Here is a 10,597-nt window from a genome sequence, read left to right on the forward strand (position 1 = left end):
ATTTATATATTATAGATAGCAAGTTGTAAGTATTTGCGGTTGCACGAAACAGTTAAATAATAACATTAGGCGTGGAAACGTCAGTCATTAGTTTATTACATTAATTATATTTTCATGATCAAAACTATTATTTAATTAGATAATATTGGATAAAATAGACATAGATCCGGCATATAAGGTGGGTTGCACGGTCAACTTTAACGCGTGCGTAGAAAAACGCAAAGTTGCCAACCTAGGTAGGTATGTGTAAACGTCAGCGGCGCGCCGCCGCGCTGGTTATACCTAATTAACGTCAAATTTGACGGTGCAACTTACCCCTAATCTATGTGAAATAACTTTTGATTTCACATCCCGAAACTATTTCTTACAATGCTAAATGAGTTTGCAGGTCATCATAGGTCTAAGTATGTAATTATAGTACTAAATCTATTAAACCTATAGTATGACTTTTAAGTTACAAGTTGAGTTAAAACTTTTTACTATAGGTACCTAATGAGTTGAGTTCAAACTTTTAACTCAACTCAATAGGTACCTGTAGGTACATAATATTTGAGTTGTTCAAAAGGATGAGTAAATTCTATTGTCCAATAACTGGGATGGCCAGAAACTGAGAATTTAAAAAAGGCAAGAGCCCGTTTTCTACGACTAATACAGACTTATTACGTATTGCTATTAGCCAGTACTTATACCTTAACGTACTACTACGATTGGTCGCCATGTATTGTTGGGCGTTAGGTGTTGCAATTTAAACGAATGTTGGTATGGTACTGACTGACTGAATGTCCTACACTACAGGGTGGTAGACAACGCTAGACTAAATTTAATGTGTTTCTATGTAAGGCCCTTGGCCTACGCGCAGCTAACGAGCGTGTCTGTCTATGTCGCCAAGTTCGTTCCAACATAACAAAGTGCGGCGAACATATCATGCTATTACACTAATGCCATCAGAACGCACGGCACGTGACGTATCGATGTGCCAAACATAACATGTGACAAGTCACGCTAGTTAAATGGCTAATTATTTAGAAAAAAATCACACCGTTAAAATCTGATTAATGCGAAACAATAAAATGTTGAATGACTTTTTTCATTTGGTTAGTTGCATTCAATATATTAGCCTCTACTCTTGTGGAAATTTTAATATTTACATACTTTGATATGGATGTATTCAAGACAAATCTTCCAAGTCCACTATTATTTCACAAAAATGTCAAGAAGGCAACGTATTGTCAAAATTGATGGTGAAGAACATCCTCCTACTACTTAATATTGTAAATTCGAAAGTTTGTGAGGATGTAGGTATGTGTTTATATAACGTTTGTTACTCTTTCGCACGAAACTTAAAAATTTTCACTAGTTCAATAATAAAAAAATATGAAAAAAATTAAATATATGAGCAATTGTTATGTGAAGACAAGTGATTTCACAAACCCTAATGAAAAAAATCTGTTACAATTACAAATTATCGATTAGATATTTTTTCCGTCCGTGCTTAAAAATATTTCTACCAATAATAATGGGTCCAGCATCAAAAGTATTCGCAAGTAAAACGAAAATAGTTCTGCAAAGACAAGTAACTAAGTAAATATTGGAACTAAGTTGCTCGTAGTTTCGCGCCCGCATCGCTAACTGAGTTCACACTCGCGCGGAAACTTGGCGTCATCTTCAACGGTGGGGTGTAATCTTGATGTTTGTCTTCGGTTTCGACATCTGCACTAATTATTTCTTGTTTTTTTCATTTTAGTAACAGAATGGTTTAATACCTATTTATGATATAGGTACCTACTTTCTTATTGAGTGTGTGCCAAAACTGGAGTCAGATTGTTTCAAGTTTCCTTTTGAGTTTGACGTTATGAATTATTAAAATTGTATCGTTACCGATACAATAATTTATTTCTGTATACGATATTATATTTTTTAGGTATCCAAAATCGTCAAATTATTGGACTTTGAATGCGGAATGGTCAAGTACCTAACAAAACTAAGCACGCTTTTATGAAAACGTCAAATTCAAAATGAAACTTGATATATGACTCCAGTTTTGGCACACACTCACACACACATACAGTTACGTATTGTTAAAGAATTTTCACGTTCTCAAACTGTTACACTTTTGAGAATTATTATGTGTTAGGTACACATTAGGTACATTAGATTTTTGTTATAAGTTAATCGAATAATTTATTTGTGTTGATTGTAGTTCATTTAAATAACTGTGTAACATAACATAATGAATACTATACCATTATTTATAATTATTCATTAAAAAATGCACAATGCTCGTCACAAATAACGTATGCGTCTGCGGCATTCCTCTGTTGACCTTTCTTGCATTGACTAATATGAAAATCCGCTCACGTACGAGCCGTTAAAAAAATTGCGATTTACGCTCCGTTTAGTGGAGAATAAGCCCTTTTAATTTAAATGCGTCCAGTGACAATGGGTCTTCACTCTTTGTTTTTCAATCGGGCATGAAACACAAACTAATGAGAGGTAAGAAAATAATTTGTACAAAATTTATTTATTCTTAAAAATCCTAATATACAGAATATTTGGACAGGCCAATGTGCTAATATTATCAAGTTGACTAAGCATTATTATTCGTCATTTGTTTTAATACTATTCGATGTCGAAATCACACCATTATTCGAATGTTAACCATGCGTGCAATATGAGTGTAAAATATGTCTCGTCTCGAGTTTACAACACATAATTATGTATCAATTAAGAAATCATTCAAATTGTTTCCCTATTGTTCAATGTGATCGCATCCCGAATCTGCCAATGGTGAAATGAATGAACCTAAAGGACGGACTTCAAATATAAATCATAATAAAATTTTCTACATTAAGTAATATTTCAACTGTCGGTATATTTTTAAGGATAACCTCGTATCAAATAGGTTTACTTAGGTACCTACTTAAGTCATACAACGTCTAAAAACATCATACATATAAATAACAACTAATATTATAAATGCGAAAGTAAGTTTGTTATCTCTTCACCCTTTATCTATTCAACTAATCTTCTTGATATTTCTCATACAGATATGTAGTTAAGAGTATGGAGAAGGACATAGACGCGACATATATTTTTCATTCCGGCAAAAATACCTTCTCATACATTTCTCATGGGAAGGTCACGCGCGCGAATCCGTGGTAAAAGCTAGTTTTCATACAATTAGTGTGTTTCTTTCTGAGTAGGTAAAGGTCAAAATAGTTATTTATACCTAGTTAGAAACTAGACTTTATGCAATTGAATAATGCATAGAAATAAAGGTTTTTTGCTCTAGAACGATGTCACTGTCGCGTTGTTTACAATTTAATTTGAATTTCATTGCGCATTTAGATCAGTATCAGACACGTTGGTTCTGGCAAAAAGTAATTATGGATAGTAAAACACATCTGGTATTGTAAAATGCGTGTAAACAATAAAGAGAAACTATTATTGCTTCAAATGGTGTGTGGTGAGGGGTGAGATCCTTTTTATATAGGACTAGATTTTGTCCGCGGCTTCGTCCGCGTGAATTTCCCTCGGGTACAGTTATTTTTCCGGCATTTAAGATATCCTATATCCTTCTTCTTACCTCAAACTAAATGTTTGCAATATTTCAAGAAGATTGGTTGAGTGGATAAATCACGTGCTTAATATCCTTAAATAATAAATAGTCCAATGAATGTGTGTGCTGCAGCAATTTAATTAAATAGGCCACAATTCAGTGATGTTAGAGAGCAATACACTGGTAAAAGTTTATGAAGAATTCATTTTAATTTGTCACATCAACAAGCAGAAATATAAATCTAGGGAGGGAAAGACGTCATTATACCAGAAACGTGGATACGCAGCGCATTTGTATATTCTTGCAACAAATTACTTACGATTGGTCAGCGATGGTGCTCGCGACATGTGTCGCGCGCAGAAAGTTTACGCAGGGTTCCTTCTTTACCACATAACATTCACAAATCAATTTTAGGGTTCCGTAGTTTCAAGTTAAAGTTATATTTATGTAATTTGGGCATGATTAGGGATTTCGGAAAAATTACAAATCTCTAAGAAATTACTTAAAAATCTCTCTATATATTTCAGTTACTTTGTGGAACATGGCTTAATGTGGAATGGGTAACTAAATAGCACGATTCGTATTTTACAGACCTAAAGTGACCACCAGAGGTCATAGGTATTGTTCGGTAATCATTTTCGGTTTCTATTACTGCAATTTTCTCATTTATATTTGAATACTTAGTTACAACTTATGAGTCTCCTGTAAATGAAGAATAAAATAAAGAATTCATCCTTTTCGTAAATTTCTTTGCTGCAAAAAAGGTCTTTCATGCAAAGACATCTAGATTCTTCCACAATATTTCCAAGGGGTGCAAATCGATTGAAACAGTAAAGGCGCGTTATAACGCACGGGCGCGCAATCTCAATGGAGTGATTGGCGATGCGTCGCGTCTGTCCGCACCCTAACCGACGCCTAATTGAAAGAATACATTTTAAAACATCAGTTAATTTAATAAAATCAATCCCGCACCACTACGCATGTTACACGTCTTCGATTCGAAGCACGGATGCCTATGTTCTATAGTAAGGAAAATTTGCTAAAAATGAATCTAATTTGTCAATTTTCTATGGTGGTTTGGAAGCGAAAGAGTTACAGCTTCTCCTCCTGACCAAACTGTAAAATTCAAAATAAAAACTGTAGATTTTTCTCATAGGTGAGGCTAGCATTCTGTCACTATTTAATCTCAATTGCACCATAAGCTAGTCATACAGCTCAAAGAGGTTTTCGAGTTTCGTAACTTCTGGCTCTGTCTATTATACTACTACGTCGGTATTCTCCTCTTGAGCAAATTGTGAAAGTAAAAAGGAAGGGCCAGTAAACACCATTCGAAATTCTAATTCCACAACAAAGTTCGCCGTACAGCTAAATGAGGCCTTTGAGTTTCGCAACTAATCGCTCTGCACATAAAAGATAAAACATGATAATATATAATGAACTTAGTTATGTGGTGTATCTAGTTGTTTGGAATATTCATCCCAAAACAGCAAGTTGAGCTGTTCTACGTGTTATATTTAGAACTAATTAAACTATTACTTCTAAATTTAGCTGTTTATCTGACAGAAGAAAATATGTTTAGCTTAATTTCTGCCAATTGCCAATGAAGCAATTTTTAAATCCTTTTCGATCTTGTTTTCTGGCTGAACATCAGCCATCTGATGCGTCGTGTGCCAATAAATTTTAGCCTATATATTTTCACAATAGGTATTGAATCATTTATTACCATTTGCAATCAAAATGTATTCAATCGGAACTGTGAGGATAATATCTACGAAATATTATTGATGTATCAGGTACATGTACTAAATATTAGGTTAATCCTTTTTTAATCTCTCTTTTTCAATTTTTCGGAGCTACACGCCCAGGGTTCGCGTAAAAAATAAACCGTTGAATTTTGAAGATTTAGCAATGATTACAGGAACGGATGTTAACCTTCTTTGGGAATGCTATTTAATGCCTATCGGCAAATATATTTTTTTCTGTAAAAATATTTAATACACGTGTATAATAAATAGTGTATGTAGGTTTTACACTAATTTACATACTACAATAGTTGGTTGGTACTTTGCCATAAACATTAGTTTCATCCCTCGCGAACTGGCCAATTCTTAATTATCCCTTATCAATACGTTTATGTGAGTTTCCCAATTGTCTCGGTTAACGGCTTGCTGTCGAGGGGAGCAGAGTGCAGCAGTCAAATGTTGTCCACAGATGCAGTTGTAGTAGTGTTATCTGCAAGTTACGATGACTTTTGGCAGTCGGATCGTAAACCGATTGTTCTTATCGATGTTTAACTCCTGATGCAAAAAGTTTGACTTCTCTGTGGATGTCTGTCTGTGCCATCGTAGTTGTCAAAAGATTGAGCTGATTTTGATGCATTGCCATGATTCAATGTCGGAGTTTTTTTAATATCCCCCACAATACGTTATTTATTGAAATGTTATAAGAATTATACAAAGTTATCTATTTCGTTCATCCAGTTAGTAAGGTACTAAAAAGTGTCAATATTAAAATGGACTTTGTCAGTCCTTTTAGTCCTTTTATTTTCGGTAATTACCCAGCTTTTTACCCACTTTTACCCAGCAAATACATGTACGCTTTACACAGCAAATACATGTACGCTATAAAAATGTAGCATCTTGGTTACTGTGTTACGTATATAATCGCTATCTGTTCTTATGTTGTCATTCGACCTTCTATTATAAAAGAGTGTTTTTCTGAGATTATGCACAGTTAATTTCTTATCTCGATTGTTGTAGATAAAATATTATCTACTTTCAGTCAGTGCTTCACTTTATTAACCAACCCAAAAAGCAATTTACCAGACTCAAAAGATTTTCTTATTCCATAAAAATAGCTACTGTAGTGAGCTCACCACTTCACAAAGTGTCTCTTTATCCTATCTGTTAATAAATCAGGGGTCGTGTCAACCTCCAGATAGCGTTACGACGTATAAATGAGTTTGATACCGATACTTTAGCCATCAAATTAACTTGAAATGCCGTTGTTAAGGGGAGGCCTGGCTGGCTGTGGCAATTAAATGGAAGAGAAATATCGATTGCATTGCCTAGAAAATTTACCTACTGGTTTAGATTAGACGTTTGTGAATTCTTTTGTGTATTTATTATAACAACAAACTACGTAGTCCACATGCCTGGCATACCATTTCCCACCGGTTCAAACTCAAAACGTGATTGATGTTATTAAGGATATGCGTGTCAATGGTTTGACAACTAAAGTTACCAGGTACCGTACGAAGCGGAGATGGAAAAGTAGGAAATCGGAGCTTAGGCTCTGACGATTAATAGTTGAGAAAGAAACCGGTATCTTGCACATATTGTACGTTATGAGGCTGGCAGAACCAAACGCGTCGCGAAACTCGAGCACCTTTAGCTGGATATCACACTAGTGAAATAAATATTCTTTGTGCCAGGTATCTAATCCATCGCTTATGGAAATTGTCCTCAATTTTTATTTCTAAACTCCATCTTAACTATATTTTTCCACAGATCTTAAGTCCACCAAATAAGGTTCAACTAGAACGGTCCTGAGAAAGAATGAATAGTGACGTTCAAGTCAACATACGTTGATAAAGGCGAGATAGAAGCGCAATAAACCATGTCAATAATTGGTAGGGACGCGAAAACTATTTGTTCACATTCTGCTACTTTTATCACTACTAGCTTAAGTACTTTCCTTTTTTCGAGTGTGCTATTTGCTAGCACTGGTGTCAGATTATATTCATATGATACACCTAGATACTTTTTCATCTACTAGCCGCATATTTGGGCTTCGCTTTGGCCGGAATTTCGGGATAAAAGTACTTACCTCAAAATTCATCGACAGTCCTGACTGTCCAGTAGATATTACGTCACAAACATGCTCACACACACATCCAATCTTTCGTATTTATAATAAGAGACACATGCAAAGAAATTGAAATAAAACACATACATACTTAACTAATTTTAAGTTAATGAAGCAACAAAAACTGCCCTTCTTGTCAACAAATTGGCCGATGCCAGATGTAGGTGGTAGATAACTTTTTCCAGCGTGCGTAAAATGCGTTTGCGATGAATACTGAAATAATTGAAGGACCATTATATAAGTTTAAGTCATTATGGCTTAAAAATTATGGACAGAGTCCACGGTACAGTGGCAAGCATGCTGAGAAGGCGAAAGTCCAGGGCGCCAGATGTTAGGGAGCCGCAGGATTTGACCATTAAAACCATTATTTACAGAATAAACTGGTCTCAAAATTTGAAACAATTTGAGCTGTTACGAACATCTGAAAATCGATGCCAGAAACTGATATAGTCATGGAATTAGAAGGTACTCCGTAGTACCTACTAATTCCATGGATATTGTATAATTCATAATTAATTATCTTATTAATTCATAAATATGAACGCTTATGTCATGTAGACAATAGGGCATAAATCATAAAGTTTCAATTTAATTCCTTTAATTCTAAATATTCACAGTATTATTATTTTGGTCAATTAAGATTTTATATTATTATAATTGAAGGAATTCATTAACACAATGATTGACTGTTAACTGTCTACGTATAAAATTTCAGATGTCAGTAGGATAGGGGCGGCCAAAACTGAAAAGACTTCGGGTATGAAATGCGTTAATCCGCCGCAATGGTGTCTGTTATCTGATGGGTTTTATGCTGATGCGAACTCGTTACGTACGGACTTGCTTCGGTTAATTGATTAAAAGCATATATTGCAGGTACAGCCTGACAAAAACTGACAAAATTATTGCCAGCAGGCGGAGATGTCAATGTGAGATTACTCTTAAAACTATAGGTCATTTTGACGCTGAAGATAAAATACTTATATGTTAGTTTGTCAACAATCAAAACTATAAAGGTCTATAAATGATGACGAAGAAAATAATTAGGTAATAATGACAAATCATGATCATCATGACGAATGATGTCTTCGAGATATTCGAAACATAACCAAAAGGATATTATACTTACCTGGATAAGAGAAAAAATACAGCATTGCGACTATTTGAAAATGCAAAAGAGAAAAATAAATATGTATAATTTGCGCTCGATTAATTAACGCTAGATTTCATTGAATCTCTTTTTATCAGGTAATATAGTAATTATTTCAGTAAAGAATCATATTTGGTAGAATAAATACTTATGTTTAGGCTTCATCTGTTTAATTTCCTACGAGAACTGCAATTTTCCTGTGTTTCCTTTCCATACACCAGCTTTATGTATGTGATAATTCGAGTTTGGTTGTGCAGGAATAAATAGACGTAGCGTGCATAGTGTGATGAAAACTAATCACGCTAATTTTATATTTCTACTAAAAGTGTGAAACAGACTCACTTTCGCATTTACATTATTATTAGTGGTTTTATGCTGTAAATATAATTTTTGAAAGTAGCACAATGTGAACAATCTCCTCGCGACGCAAGGGGAGCAAGGGCTGCGTCTTCGGACTGTAATTTATGAGGAACACCAATTTGTAGGCATCGTATTAAAAGGCCGACGCGAACTGTTGAATGGCCCGAAAAATGGGGTGACAACCCTGAATAGGGATGAGTATTTTGTTTAATACTGTTTATGCGACTGCCGCTTTGGTTTTTATTATCAGAATGTTTTATAGCTTTTAAATTGGATCTTATTTGATTGATATCACTTTTTCAGTTAATATTGTTCCAAATAAATTGTGGTTTTCGTTTACATTTATTTTTAGGCTGGAATAAATATCAACCCCCTATTACAGATACATACTGACAACAATGCAGTATTGTCTGTTATAGCAGGATTAATACTTCTTTGACAAATAGAATACTATATTACTTATATATTAACAGTATCTATTCATTATGATTTTCAAAAGTTGCCGTGGTGGGATGAAATTTGTCGCCCCCCAAAATCTGCGCTTGTTTCAGCCTACTATTACATTCACAACTGGTAATTATTCTATCAGAGCTTTACTTGGAAATAAACGCAAACAAAATGAATAGTAGAAATTAGTTACCTATATTCATTCATATACATGGCAGATGTTGAGAAGTTTTAAGTATTAGACGTGAAGTATGGATTACAGACATAGATTTCTGCCCACCTTTTTTTTGCGTTTTCGTCCGCATATTGGGCAGAAACTAGGCCAATACTTGGCGTAAACCCATTTATTACAGATACTGGATTATCTTTTCAAGTGTCACAGTGACACTATCACACCGCATTAAACAGGTCAGCTCTTTTCTCTTAGGGTTTCATTTAATAGATACGCTAAGTAGAAGGAACATGACGGGAGTGTTGAAGCGTGATCAGATAGTATTATTGGATTAGGTAAATTATAGTGAACAACAGCAGTATCTATCTACAATGGCGTATGAATGAGTCACTTCTTAATTCCGTTTAATAATCCAATATCCCTGACCAATTGGTCAAACCATAAGGCGCGTGGATTAGCCCCGTGGGATCTACCTATACAGCTGATATGGAAGAACAGCATTTCCAAAGAGGGCTGACGTTAGACAGGCGGACGGAACTAAAGTCACAGTAAGATCACATTTTTTTCTTTGTTGTTTATTGCCGACCTCGAGCTGTGCAGTGGCACAGCCAAGAACCCAATCGGTACCACTTGTGCATAGAGTACGAAATTGTATCCATAAATAAATTGATTGGCTAAATACTTTTTGTGGATAGTCTTTTGTGACGACCTCGGTGGTGCAGTGGTAAAGTTCTTGCCACTGAACCGAGAGGTCCCGGGTTCGATCCCCGGTCGGGTCATGATGGAAAATGATCTTTTTCTGATTGGCCCGGGTCTTGGATGTTTATCTATATATGTATTTATTATAAAATACAGTATCGTTGAGTTAGTATCCCATAACACAAGTCTCGAACTTACTATGGGGCTAGCTCAATCTGTGTGATTTGTCCTAATATATTTATTTATTTATTAATAAATCACCGAGATTCCAATTTATCTTTATTGATCACTACGTCGACCCTCGAGTCCAAACTGCAGCACTGCAGGCGTTTCACTAATTGCGTTG

The sequence above is a fragment of the Plodia interpunctella genome, chromosome 21 (genome assembly GCF_027563975.2).
Source record: "Plodia interpunctella isolate USDA-ARS_2022_Savannah chromosome 21, ilPloInte3.2, whole genome shotgun sequence".
NCBI lineage: Eukaryota > Metazoa > Arthropoda > Insecta > Lepidoptera > Pyralidae > Plodia > Plodia interpunctella.